We start from the raw sequence: 15,014 nt of genomic DNA, 5'->3' as shown, positions 1-15,014 counted from the left end.
TCCACTTAGGGAAATGGAGGCGCCCTGAGCACGCAGTGGGTGCATCCTGGCCACACACCTGGCGAGGGCTCAGTCTGGTGCAGTTGTTCAGCCCAGGGGTGCCCTCTACCCAACCCGCCTCACAAGGACAGAGACGAGGTTACACTGCTGAGCTGAAAAATGGGAATGAGGAGAAGATGAGTCAGCTGCGATGGCTCACGCCCGGAATCTCGGTGCTGAGACAGGAGGATTGCTAGCATTTCAATGCCAGACTGGACCATAGCGTGAGATCCTGTCTCAAGAAGAGATAGGGAGAGACCTGATGGTGGCCCTGAAACAGACAGATTCAAGGATAGTGTGTGTGTGTGTGTGTGTGTGTGTGTGTGTGTGTGTGTGTGGTGTATGTATGTGTATGGTGTGTATATCATGAATGTATGTGAAGTATGTGTGTGTGTGTGTATGTAGTGTGTATATTTATATGGTGTGTGATATATATGATGTGGTATGTGTGTGAGGTATGCGATATATGTGATGTGTGTATGTGATATGGTATGTGTGTATTGTATGTGTATAGTCTGGTATGTGTGTGTGTGTGGTGTGATGTGTTGTGGTGTATGATGTATGTGGTATGGTGTGTGTGTGTGTGTATGTGGTGTGTATGTGTGTGTGTGTGTGTGTGTGTGTGTGTATGAGACTTACCTTCTACAACAAATCTTCAAACATACCTGGGAAAAGAAAGATGAGAACTATCTCCAAGATCCTAAGTTGATTCCAAGTAGGAATGACAATATTTGGAAAAATGGGGTTAAACATACTATTAAAAGCCCAGCATGCTTGCTAGATGGTGGCGCACGCCTTTGATCCCAGCACCTGGGAGGCAGAGGCAGGCAAATCTCTAAGTTTGAGATCAGCCTGATCTACAGAGCGAGTTCCAGGACAGCCAGGGCTACACAGAGAAACCCTGTCTCAAAAAGACCAAAAGACCAAAACAAAGAAAGAAAACATACTATTCAGTGGAATGTGGTAACACCTACCTTTAATCCCAGCACTTGGAAGACAGAGGTAAGTGAATCTCTGTAGGTTGAAAGGCAGCCTGGTCAATCTAATGAACTCCAGCCAAGGCTAAATCATGAGACCCTGTCTCAGGAACAACCAATACCAAACAAGGATCTCTGGCACTCTGTTACAGTGTAGATCCGGGAGAGCTGCCTCCCTGTGGCCCTGTGATCCTCTCTCAGGGACTTCCCTCTTCCTGGGACTGCCAGCTAGACTTCACCTTTGCCCTGATCTCAGGACCTGTGCTATCTCCTCCTGGGTGAGGCCAGTACACAGATGAACTGTCTCGGACGAAGGTGCCTGTGTGAGGGAGTCCCCATGGACCGCTGAGCTCCACCGCCAACATGAGATTGGCTTCCCACAGAGATGGTGGCAGGAGACAAGAAGACACTATCTAGCTGTCCTGCCCAGGGAGGCACAGACAAGTTTTATTCCTTATAGCCAAGATTGGAGAGCCGGGCAGCGGTGGTGGCACACGCCTGTAATCCCAGCACTCTGGGAGGCAGGGGCAGGTGGATTTCTGAGTTCGAGGCCAGCCTGGACTACCGAGTGAGTTCCAGGACAGCCAGGGCTACACAGAGAAACCCTGTCTCGAAAAAAACCAAATCCAAAAACAACAAATAAAAACAAAAACAAAAACAAAAAGCACTGGAATCAACCACATGGTTCATCAACAGGTGAAGGAATGACAAAACAATATAAAATTCCACCCAGGTATAAAGAAAAACAAAGTTAGCCAGGCAGTGGTGGCACATGGCTTTAATCCCAGCGCTGTGAATTCAAGACCAGCCTGGTTTACATAGTAAGTTGTGAGACAGCCAGGCAGGGCTACAGAAGAGACCGTGTTTCTTTTCTTTTCTTTTTTTGGTTTTTTTTTATTTTTTATTTTTTATTTATTTATTTATTTTTTTTGATTTGGTTTTCTCGAGACAGGGTTTCTCTGTGCAGCCCTGGCTGTCCTGGAACTCATTCTAGAGACCAGGCTGGCCTCGAACTCAGAAATCTGCCTGCCTCTGCCTCCCAAGTGCTGGGATTAAAGGCGTGCGCCACCACTGCCCACCCTGTCCTCTGTACTTGTAGAGGACCCTTGTTCAGATCCCCACACGCTACACCAGGCAGTTTACAACCATCTGTAAATCCAGTTCCTGGGATCTGGCGCCCCGTCTGGCCTCTTCTGGAACTGCACCTGCATGGTGCACACACAAACCGCTACAAATAAAAAGTTCATGAAGCCCTCTCCCCTGGATTATGTCATTCGAGGCAGCCTGAAATCCTCTTTCTGGCTGTGATTATCTCAGGAACCGTTATCTGTAAGAACGGCTCTGCGTTCTTTCTGTAGGATGAGTGTGAGCACTGCTGACGTCTGTTCTGAGTTAACCCTTCCTCTGCTACAGGCAAGATGATTGAGAAGGAATGTAAGAGTAAGTGGCCTTAGGTCATGTAGGCCTCTACAAACCATTCCTAATTACCTGGAAAGACACTAAGAGGTAGGGAATCTCAGCTGTACCTGGCCAGAAGGATAGTACTAGTCGATGACTTGGTTTCTTGTTCTCTCTCTCTCTCTCTCTTCCTCTCTTCCTCTCTTTCTATAAAAAAAAATTTATAATTTGTATTCATGTGTGTAACTGTGTGCATGCATATCTATGAGCTACATATGTGAAGTGCCCACAGAGGCCAGAAAAGGGTTAGGATCTCGTGGAACTGGGGTTATAGATGGTCGTGAGCCACTATGTGGTGCTGGGTTTTGAACCTGAGTCCTCTGAGAGAGCAGCCAGTGCTGCCAACTGCCAAACCATCTCTCTAGTCCCCGGTCTGGTTTTCTTGAAGGAAGATCTATCTACTTTATTACAGAGGCCACTAAGGACAAGGGAAGAATTCTAGAAGCGTAGATGGTACTGTTAGACGACAAAGCCTTTCCACCTCATACCCTGCAGCCTCCCAGCCTTCCATCTTCAGGGTGAACATAGCCTAGGAGAGCTGAAGGGGACAGGGCAGGACAGTGGGTTCCTCTCTCTCTGGATTCCAACACTCTATGACATTTTCTGGGTCAATAGATGAGCCCACAAGCAGGGCTGTCTCCTTCATCTCGACAGACAGTGTGACCATTGTTTCAACTAATTGGATGTGGAAGAAATACCACATTGTCCTAAGAGATGCACTCACTCTGGGAGCACGTCTTGTGGCCCCCGGGTGTCCCAAAACTGTGGAGAAGACTGTCTACCTCCTTCACCTGGAGCCCTTTCGTGTCCCCTCAGGCCACCAGCTGGCTGGCTGGTTTGGTTTGGCCTGGGTGTTTTTGTTTTGAGAGAGAAGGGGTCTCGCTCTGTAGCCCAGGCTAGCCTCCCCACTAAAGATCCTCCCCACTGCCACCCCAAGTGTGGGATGACAGTTGCCAGCTGTGGGCATGTTATCTACCTCCCCTTTCAGAAGTAGGTCAATACAGCATTTGGGTTGAAGGGGTTGGAGGGAGGAGAAGGCCAGCTGCTGGGCATTCTCATCTTACTCTTAGCCCTAAAGAGGGAGTAGCTGGGGGAGGGAGTAGCTGGGGGAGGGAGTAGCTGGGGGAGGGAGTAGCTGGGGGAGGGAGTAGCTGGGGGAGGGAGTAGCTGGGGGAGGGAGTAGCTGGGGTTGATGATGAGCCATCTTTTCAACCCTCTTAAGGTGCTTTTAACGGGGTCTTTTTTTTTATCACAACGACAAGGAATGAAGTGCAGGCTGAAGCTGATGGAGCCAGTTTTTAACTTGGGAGCTATGTTATAGCTAACACTGAAAGCTACGGGGAGGAGCCAGGGAGGCAGTTTGGCCCTGTGGGATAAGAGGGAACTCCAACTCCATGGTCCAAAAGGCACCTGGTCATTTGGGGGAAGCAAACTGGGTCCTGGCCACTTACACTAGGATATTGACTCATGGCTCCCAGGTATTCCTGGGAAGGGTTATCCAGAATGGGTTAGCCTCTGGCCATGTGTGTAAGAGATTATCTTGATTAGGTTAATGGAGGTAGAAAGTCCTGCCCTAGCTGTGGGCCACCTCACTGTGGGCCCCACCACAGCTTCGGAGGTAGACTTGACAGAGAGAAGAAGTTGTGTACCAGTTCTGGTCACTGCTTCTTGAACCTTGGTCTAAGACGACTGCCTACCTGCCTCCTAATCCAGTCGTCAGGTCTTTCTATACCAGATGGACTGGTTAGCACCTCAGACTCACAAGTGCTTTTTCTTTTTTAAAGATTTATGAGTACACTGTAGCTATCTTCAGACACACCAGAAGAGGGCATCGGATCCTGTTACAGATGGTTGTGAGCCACCATGTGGTTGCTGGGAATTGAACTCAGGACCTCTGGAGAAGCAGTTAGTGTTCTTAACCACTGAGCCATCTTTTCAACCCTCTTAAGGTCTTTTTTTTTTTTTATCACAACGACAAGGAATGAAGACAATCACTTTTACTGTTGTTATCGTTGCTGTTCTGGATTTTGAGATTTGTGGGTTCTTTACATAGCCCTGGCTGTCCTGGACCTCACTTTGTAGACCAGACAGTCCTCACACTCAGAGAGAGATCTGCCTGCCTCTGCGTCTCCTGAGTGCTGGGATTAACGCTTCAGTCATTTACATATACGTAACAAGCCAGACCCTGTCCCAGAGGATCCAGGTGTGATGACTCACTGAACCCTTACGTCCCCATGTCACATTCCACTGACAGCAATCACCGCCCTGGCTGCTCTGCCGGGTGTGTGTGGGGGGGTCCCTCAGGACACCTGAGACCGCAGTCATCTGACACAGCAAAACTGCGATGAGACAGCATTACTCCACCCTGGGACAGCCACTGCTAATCCACAATGGAGGGCTCCGTACTAGACATCACTGGAAGAACAAATATGTCCTAGGATTTTGGGTGAGTTTCGTTAACAAGAACAAGCGGCACAAGCACCATTGGTAGCTTTCCCAGAGTCTTTCCTACGGTTTCCATTACGTCTGGCAGGGCCTCTCGCATACTAGGCACGCACTGTATCCCGGAACTGCCTCCTCAGCCTTGGGTTTTCTTTCCCTTTGCTTGTTTTTGCAACAGGCTTTCCCTATATAATAGAGCCCTGGCTGTCCTGGAACTCACTCTGTAGTCCAGGCTGGCCTCGAACTCAAAGAGCCACCTCCCTCTGCCTCCCGAGTGCTGGGACTGAAGGAGTGCGCCACTACTCCCAGCCCCAGCCTTCCTTTTCTTTTTTTCTATTATATTGTTTTGTTTGTTTGGTTTGGTTTTTCGAGACAGGGTTTCTCTGTGTAGCCCTGGCTGTCCTGGAACTCACTCTGTAGACCAGGCTGGCCTCAAACTCAGAAATCTGCTTGCCTCTGCCTCCTGCCCGGCTCTATTATATTGTAAAACAGGAATTTGCTGGGTAGAGCCGGCTAACTTAGAATTCACCGCAGTCCTTCAGCTTCCGTTGCTGGGATTACAAACATACTTGGCAGCTTCTGCTCCCTCTCCTTCCTTGCAGGTTTATTTCTCTCTGTAGTCAGATACACTCAGAAAAGAGGAACCTAAGACCCAACAGGAAAAAAAAACAAAAAACAAAAAACAAAAACCTCATAGTCTTGATCAACCTGGCTAATACCATGCCTCTCACTACGATTGGTTGAGGAGAGGACACGTGACCAAGTCTGACCAATAAAATGTTGAAGGACTTCTGGGCCTCCCTCTCCTCCAATAAAAAGCATAGCCTGCAAGCCTAGCATGATGCCGCGTGCCAGTTATCCAAGAGCTTGGGCCGTGGAGGCAGAAGGCCACATTCTCAGTTCAAGGCCAGGCGGGGCCACATGAGGCTCTGTCTTGGAAACGGGCCTTCATACAAGCACTTCACCTCCCTTGTTGGGTGCTGGCTGCCTAGGTGAGGTACTGAAGAGACAGTAGCCTTCTTCTGATAGAGCTTTTGGCACGTGGATCTTCATCAAGAGCCTGAAACTGGCATAGCTGGAGCTGCTGCCTCTCCTCGGGACTCCTCGATAACATCCTCTGCTTTCTAGAGCTCTCTGCTCCAGGGCATCCCAGTCGATGTAGGTGGAGGCAGCGGCTTGCTCGGCTGCTTCATCCGATCGATCGATCGTTCACAGAGCACCTTCCCCGCCCAGGACAGTCCTGGTCTCTCGAGACCCATGGGGAGAATTTGCTTTTCCAGATGTTCGTGCCAACGAGTGGAAACAGACAAAGATAAGCAAAAATAGGCGAAGGACTTCAACGCCAGGAAGTAAGCCTTAAGCCTTGAAAATATAAAACTCGGGGCTGGAGAGATGGGCTCAGTGGTTAAGAGCACTAACTGCTCTTCCAGAGGTCCCGAGTTCAAATCCCAGCAACCATATGGTGGCTCACAACCATCCGTAATGAGAGCTGATGCCCTCTTAGTGTCTGAAGACAGCTAAGGTGTACTTACATATAATAAATAAATAAATCTTAAAAAAAAAAAAAGAAAATATAAAACTCTGGCGAGCCTTAACTTACCCAAGACCTCCCCCCCACCCCCCTCCCGAGTGAATAACGCTGAGCCAGGAATCGATGCAAAAGCAAGAGGAATTTTATTGTTCCTGTATGCTGGGGTCACTCTGCACACGAAGGAGAGAGAGAACGACCCCGCTCAGCCTGGTCAGCGAGTTTTTATACAGTTTTCAGAGCAGCAGCCATTAGGCACAACGTGATTGGCAGAACAGGTGACTTTGAAACTGATTGGGCTTTAGGGAATGAGGCGGCAAGGACTTCCCTTGTCTGTAGTGGCGGAATGTGCCTATGTGCTCTGGGCACCCCCTACCTGCAGGTGGGTCCCCCTTCCCTGTGGTCTGAGGAATGTAATTAACCCCTCCCTTCCAGAGGGGAGGGGTGCCTATGTGCTCTATGACCTTTCTCTTCCAGGAGGGGAGGGGTCTGGTGGAATTTTCCAAAGTTCCTGAGCTGACCTCTTCAAACACACTAACCACTAACCACATAGTCACACACCTGCTTCTATGAAATGATTTCTAAAGGTTAGAGAGGTGGCTCAGTGGTTAAGAGCACTGGCTGGCTGCTCTTGCAGAGGATGTGAGTTCAATTCCCAGAACGTGAAGGCTCACAACTGTCCGGCTCCAGGGGATCTACTGCCCTCTTCTGGCCTCTTCCGGCACTGCACTCGTGGGTCCATACCCACCACACCCAGGTGCACACATACGAGAAAAATACTTTCAGATGCAGTGTTCCTGATTCTCACAGGAACCGTTCTCCGGTGTTCCTGATTCTCACAGGAACCGTTCCCCAAGTTCAGACAGGTCTTAGCATACAAAGATTTCATTCAACATGGCAGGTGATTGGCCCAGAACTAGTAATATCCCCCTGAAATGAAACTTGATGTCTTTGTTTCAGTTTTCTCAAGACAGGATTTCTTTTTGTGTATCCTTGGCTGCCCTGGAACTCAATCTGTTGACCAGGCTGGCCTCAAACTCACAGAGATCTGTCTGCCTCTGCCTCCCAAGTGCTGGGATTAAAGGTGTGTAGTAGCACCATGTTTTAATAGTTCTATGGCTGTGATGAACCACTGTGACCAAAAAACAAGTTGTGGAGGAGAGGGTTTATTTGGTTTTCTACAGCAGTGTCTGTCAGCATGAGAGGAAGTCAGGACAGGAGCTCAAATAGGGGAATTTGAAGGCAGGAGCTGATGCAGAGGTCATGGAGGGGTGCTGCTTACTGGCTTGCTCAGCCTGCTTTCTTATAGGACCCAGGACCACCACCCCAGGGATGGCACCACCCAATTCGGGCTAGGCCCTCCTGAATCAATCACTAATTAAGAAAACACCCTACAAGTTTTCCTATACCCAGATATTACAGAGGCAGTTTCTTAATGGAGGTTCCTTCTTCAGGGGATGACTTTAGCTTGTGTCAAGTTGAGATAAAACCATCAAACACACAGACAGACACAGGTGGCCAGCAAAAGAGAAGAATAAGAGTTTCAGCAAAACCCTGTGATTCTAGCTAGGGGCCAAGAGCAGAGGCAGAGGGACTGAGTTTGAGGTTAGTCCAGGCTCTACATATGGTAGCCTGGGCCTATAATTCCAGTATTCAGGGGGCAGAGGAAGAAGGAGTAGTCAAAGTCAGAGGCTAGCCTGGGTTACATAGTCAGATCCTGTTTAAGTAAATTAACTAATCAGAGAGGGAGCCCGATTTTAGCCCAACCTGTAAGCTCTGTTGCAAGCTCCTCAGAACTGCCCGTCTATTCTGTTTTACAATTTGTCTAGTTATTATATGTGTGTGGGTATGTGTATGTGCTAGATGTGTTTGCTTTAAGTTTTTATGTGTGAACACTTACACATGTGTGTACCAGCACACATACAGAGGTCAGAGGACAACCTCGGGGGTAAGACCCCCCTTCTTATCTTGTTTGAACAGGGAGGGTCTTTTGCACCCTGCTTTGTACGCCAGGCTAGCTGCCCTCCAAATCTCTGCTTCCCGTCTCCAGCGGGGCATGCTGGGATTGCAGACATGCAAGCATCTTGGGGTTCTGACCGCTTCAGGCTTATAGGGGAAGGGCTTTTCCAGTTAAGCCATTTTCCCAAGCCCTGAGCTATTCTTGCCACAGCGATATTCTCTTCCCAACCCAGATAACATCCACGCTTGTCCCAGCTGCCTCTTCCCTGGCATCTTAGAGCCTGTGAAAGCCAGAGACGCCTGCCTCACATTGGCGTGGGCACCGCAGAATGACTAGGCCAGAGGAACATGCTGTGGCCACCAGGCTCAGAGAGAGAGCCCTGGGCTCAGTACCCACCCTTATCCTGTGAAGTTTGACCTAACAGAGTTCAATTTCCCTCTGTGGTGTTTTGAACATGAGGCAAGAGCTGTTCCTGGGCACCTGGCTGAGACACAGGGTTGGCACTCGGTGGAAACAGGTTCAAAACTTGTCTCTGCAAGCCAGGAACAGCACTCTTTCCCCGGCTTGGGTGCAATTGTGATGATTTGGGCAGGATGAGGTCATGCCAAATGGACCCCTAGATGCTCACATGCAGGGTCCATTGCTGGGCCATATTGCTTCCGGCAGGCTAGGGGGGCATGGGATGCATTAGCCATTGTCTCCCTGATCCCAGCTTATGCAGATGAATATGGGACTGTCACATCCAGACCTTACAGTGATGGCTGAGGGAATGTTCCCAGGGGAAACAAATCTGCTCCCTTTTGTGGCCCTTTTGCAAAAAGACGATCCATTCACATCCTGTCCCGACACCATAATCCTCTCCCAGCCCCGCACTCAGCCTCAACACACTCTGCCCCTGCTTCAAATGCCCCTCACCGGACAAGACCTCAGGGTTTCCATGGCAACATCTCCCGGGCTGCAGCTCCAGCCTCTGAAACCACAGGTGTGGCCGCTGTGCCTTCTGTTTCACATCAACAACAACCTGAGCTGGTTGCTTTTTCACAGGTCTCATAAGGAGGGAGGGAGGGAGGGAGGAAGGGAGGAGAGGAAGCGAGATCTGGACCTGGGAGGGAGGACCTGGTGAGGCTTTGTAAACCCATGGTATCTGATTTGCCATCTAAGAGGCAAGAAAGTGTGGAGCTGATACAATTCCTGGGGGCTCTCTGTGTTTTCTGCATCCTTCTGAAAACCCCAGGGTCTAGGGTCCAATATGAGGGACAAGTGTTGTTCTGAAAGTCCCTTAAGTGGCTTTGGCTAAGGTGCCGTCTCCTATACCTGTGAGTCACTAGCCTCCCAGGGGTTGAGGGTTGAGCTTGGTACTGGAGGTTGTTCCTCCCACGAAGGACACACACACACACACACCACCATGCTCATGCTGTCCCGCTCCCTTCTGGCTCCAGAACAGCCTTCCCTCAAGGTAACTATGACTTGCAACCACTGGGTTGCTCCTGGGTCCCAGGACCTTGAAATAGAACTTGGCTCTCTGGTGCCCTGAGCTGGCGTAGATGTCATCAGTGGCTTGGCACTAAGCAAGTGGGAACAAGCCCTTCTCTCCCTCCACCCCCAACCCCCCACCGCTCTACACAGAGCCAGAAGCATGTCCAGGTGGGAGGGTGGAATCTCGGCAGACTATTTACCAGGGCAAAGGACCCTTGCGGCTATCTCCAGAGCTGGCGCCAGCATCTCCCAATCTCTGAGATGGAAGAGTTTTAAAGCTACTAGGGTGCTTCTCAGCCCACATCCCCTCTCCCACCACTCAGATTCCTCTGCTTTTGCTGTGTCTGAAATTCTTCTGCAGAGCCTTGTCCCCGGAACCCTACAGATACGTCCACGCCCTGCCTGGAATTATTGATATTCCTTCTGCAGACAAGATTGAGTTGAGAATCACGTTGAACCAGATGGCCTTCATCCAACCCCTCCCCCCAACCCCTATCCATGCGCCCCTAAGTAGAGCCACCTTTCCTGGAGGCTGAGTGGGGAGACCGGAGAGGCATATTGGCACGCCAGATGGCCCTGAGCCTCCACCAGTCCTGAAACCCTTAGAGCTTCCTAATGCTGCCACCCTTTAATACAGTTAGTTCCTCACACTGTGATGACCCTCAACCATAGAATTATTCTGGTTGCTACTTCACAACTGTAATTTTGCTACTGTTAGGAATCGTAATGTAAATATTTGTATTTTTCAATGGTATTAGGTGACCCCTAAAGGGGTGGAGACTCACTGGTGGAGAGCCGGTGACTTAGACGCTTCAGGGGTCAGAAAGAGAAAGGGTGCCCAGGTTCAGACCCTGGGATCTCACAGTGAGCAAGCCCAGTTCTTTTTTGTTTTTTGTTTTCCCATTCAGAGTTTCTATATAATCCCCGGATATACTAAAATGTGCCTCAAATGTAGAGATCCGCTTGCCTCTGCCTCCCAAGCACTGCCTTAAAAGACATGAACTACCGCTACCCAGCCAGTTCCTGGGTTTGTATTTATTTGCCTTTGGACACAAAGTCTCCTGCAGCCCAGGCCTTTCCTTATCAGAAATTCAGATATTTACATTACAATTCACAACAGTAGCAAAATTATATTTAAGAAGTAGCAACATGAGGAACTGTATTAAAAGGTCACAGGTGATGCATGCCTTTAATTCCATCACTTGGAGGCCAGCCTAGTCTACAAAGTGAGTCCAGGACAGCCAAGGCTGTTACACAGAGAAACACTGTCTCGAGAACACACACACACACACACACACACACACACACACTTTAGGAAGGTTGAGAACCACTTTTATGTGGTGCTAGGGGTCAAACCCAGGACTCAGTGCACACTAAGAAGTCTGCAGGTGAGAGCTCTATGCCCTGCTTACTTTCTGTTGTTCTTTTGGTTGTTTGTTTGTTTGTTTTTTGAGACAGATTTCTCTGTGTAGCCCTGGCTGTCCTGGAACTCATGCTGTAGACCAGGCTGGCCTCGAACTCAGAAATCTGCCTGCCTCTGCCTCCCAAGTGCTGGGATTAAAGGCATGCGCCACCACTACCCAGCTACTTTCTGCTGTTTTTAAATCCAGCCTGTGCTTCTTTTATTATCCCAGACCCAGGGCCTCTCCATCATGTCTTGTCTTAGCTCACATTATATAGGTCTCCTTTAAAGGCCCCTGGAACCCCCCCCCACCCCCACCCATGGCTGGTTCCACTCCAGTGCCTGGTTCTGTAAGCTTGAAATGACAAAGTTTCAGGTTTTGCAGTTGAGCAAGGTTGCCCGAGCATGTCATCCCAGCCTTCAATGTCTGAGGCAGAGGTATTGAGAGTTCGAGGCTAACCTGGTCAGCTAACCAGGCTGGCTGACCAGGGAGCCCCAGGGAATCTCCTGTCCCCAGCCGTGGGCCTGGCTTTCAACATGTGTGCTGGGAAGCAATGTGAGTCTTCGTGTTTGAATAGCTAATACTTTAATGAGTGCTCCCCAGAACTTAGGCTCTCTGAAAGTGGAAGGAAATAGGAATGTGATGGCTGGGGAGCACCCCAGAATTCCCCCAGCATCCCTCCCCAGCCTCCTCTTCCCTCAGTAAGAGTCCTGCTGGTTTCCATCGCAGATCAAATAATCTCCCATGGGGCATTGCTTCCGGCTCCCTCTCCTTCTCATCCTATGGACTCTGAGAAATGAAGAAGTGAAATCAGAGCCTTGCCAGCGCAGAGCGCGCCAGCAGGAATCCAGTTCCCCTTACAGAACCAAACAGGAACTCTTTCATTCACACCGCGACCAGCACGGGAGGCGTCCTCCAGAGCAGAGCCGCCTTGCTGGATGTGGTGCAATGGTAGAACTTGTTCTGAGCACGCCAGCCGCCCTCTGTGGTTGACAGTGCATACTCCTCTTCCAATGGTTGGTTTTAGAATCTGTGTCCAAAATATCTCACCACTAAATATGCACGAAGGAGAAGGAGGAGGAGGAGGAGAAGAAAGAAAAGGAGGAGGAGGAAGAGGAGGAGGAGAAATAGAAGAAGAGGAAGAGGAGGAGGGAAGGAGGAGGGGGAGGAGGAAGAAAAGGAGGAGGGGGAGGAGGAGAGGGAGGAAGAAGAGGAAGAGGAGGAGGGGGAGGAGGAGGAGCAGGAGGAGGAGGAGGAGGAGGAGGAGAAGAAGAAGAAGAAGAAGAAGAAGAAGAAGAAGAAGAAGAAGAAGAAGAAGAAGAAGAAGAAGAAGAAGAAGAAGAGAAGAAGATTGGAGCTCTGTAGTGATGGTGTGTAAACCTCTACACCAGTGCTTGGGAGGCAGAGGCAGGCAGATCTCTGAGTTCGAAACCAGCCTGGTCTACACAGCAAGTTCCAAGACAGCCAGGGCTACACAGAGAAACCCTGAATTGAAAACCAACAAAACAAAACAAAATAAAAAAGGTTGTTATTTGGGTTGGAGACATGACTCAGTGGTTAAGAGCCATGTCTTACTGCTCTTCCAAAAGTCCTGAGTTCAAATCCCAATCTGACGCCCTCTTCTGGTGTGTCTGAAGACAGCTACAGTATACTTAGATAAAATAATAAATAAATCTTTAGGCTGGAGCTAGCGGGGCCAACCAGAGCAAGCAGAAGTCCTGAATTCAAATTCCCAGGAACCACATGATGGCTCACAACCATCAGTACAGCTACAATGTACTCATATACATTAAAAATAAATAAATAAATCTTTAAAAAAAAAAAAAAAGGTTTGCTGGGCTGGAGAGATGACTCAGCAGTTAAGAGCACTGACTGCTCTTCCAAAGGTTCTGAGTTCAAATCCCAGCAACCACATGGTGGCTCACAGACATCTATAACGAGATCAGATGCCCTCTTCTGGTGTGTCTAAAGACAGCTACAATGTACTTACATATAATAAATAAATCTTTTTTTTTAAAAAAAGGTTTGTTATTTTAAATAATTTATTTTTATTTTTCATGCATTGGTGTTGTGCCTACATGTATGTCTGTGTGAGGGTATCAGACCCTGGAACTTGAGTTACAAACAGTTGTCAGCTATCATACAGATGCTGGGATTTGAACCCAGGTCCTCTGGAAGAACAGTCAGTTCCCTTAACCACTGAGCCATCTTTCCAACCCCGATTTATTTTATGTGAGTGTATAAGTGTCTGCATGTATATATGGGCTTCATGTGTGTGGCCAGAAGAGGTCATCAGATCCCCTAGAAGCGGAGTTATAAGCAACTGTGAGCCTCTGTGTGGGTGTTTGGGACAAAACTCTGGTCCTCAGCAAGAGCAACAAGTGAGCTGAGGCTCAAGTAACTACTGAGCCATACCTAAATCTTAAACTGAGGGGTGAAACATGCCTTTAACCCCAGCACTCAGGACACAGAGGCGAGAATATCTCTGGTCTATAGAGTGAGCTCCAGGACAGTCAGGGCTACACAGAGAAACCCTGTTTCAAAAAAAAAGCAAAAACAGAACAAACAAAACAAACAAACAAAAAGGTTCCTGTTGAGAGGCATGAGCTCTCCTGGCAGGGCCTCTCGCTTCCTGAAGGGTTCCGTTTAAAACTGAGGGAGGATCTTAAGTTAGGGCATTAAGTCACAGAAGATTTGCCTTTACTATCTGTTTCCCCTGAGAAAGGATTTATCTTAGCACAGGATAGTTCCCTTTGAGAGCCAGGTTATCCGAAGCAACTGAACAATGGTCTATGGAAGCACCCCTGCTGAGCCCCGCCAGATACCAGAATCCGAGGGAGCTCAATTTTTCTTTTATGAAAGGAAGGGGGAGGGGCTGGCAGGATGGTTCAGAAGGCAAAGGTGCTTGCCACCAAGCCTAACGACCCAAGTTCAATTCCTGGAGAACCACCTCCCCTAAGTCGGTCTCTAATCTGGGTATGATATGTACCCTCCCCCCAACATAGGCACAATAAATTTTGTTTTCACAGGCCTATATTTCTACCAGGCATGGTAGTGAATAGCCTGGCAGCCCTGACACTCAGGAGACTGAGGAAGGCAGATCTCCGTGAGTTCAAGGCCACCCTGATCCATATAGTGGAACTCTACCATACACATACACATACACATACACACGTACACATACACGTACATGTACGCATACATGTACACGCACACACACACGCACACGTACACATACACATACATGTACAGTACACGTACATGTACAGTACATGATCACATACATGTACATGTATAGTACACATACACATACATGTACATGTATGTGTACACATACACATACATGCACAGATACATACATGTACATATACATGTACATATGCACATAAATATAATATGTGTATAATGCATGCACATATGATATATACATGTGTATATATATATGTGTGTGTATATATATACAATTATGTTTGCATATATTGTATACAACATATACATATAAACATATACAACATATATGTTTATGTATATTGTATATATTATATATATATACAATATAACTTTGTTATATACCTGATATATATATATATATATATATATATATATATACACACATACATATATTTCTGTATGTGTGTGTACCTGCACACATGCCAAGGTACATATATAGAAGATCAAAGAACAACTTGCAGGAGTTGGTTCTCTTCTTCTACCATGCTGGTCCCAGAGAT

Source organism: Apodemus sylvaticus, chromosome 22 (assembly GCF_947179515.1).
Source record: "Apodemus sylvaticus chromosome 22, mApoSyl1.1, whole genome shotgun sequence".
Lineage (NCBI taxonomy): Eukaryota > Metazoa > Chordata > Mammalia > Rodentia > Muridae > Apodemus > Apodemus sylvaticus.
This window is presented reverse-complemented; position numbering follows the sequence as displayed.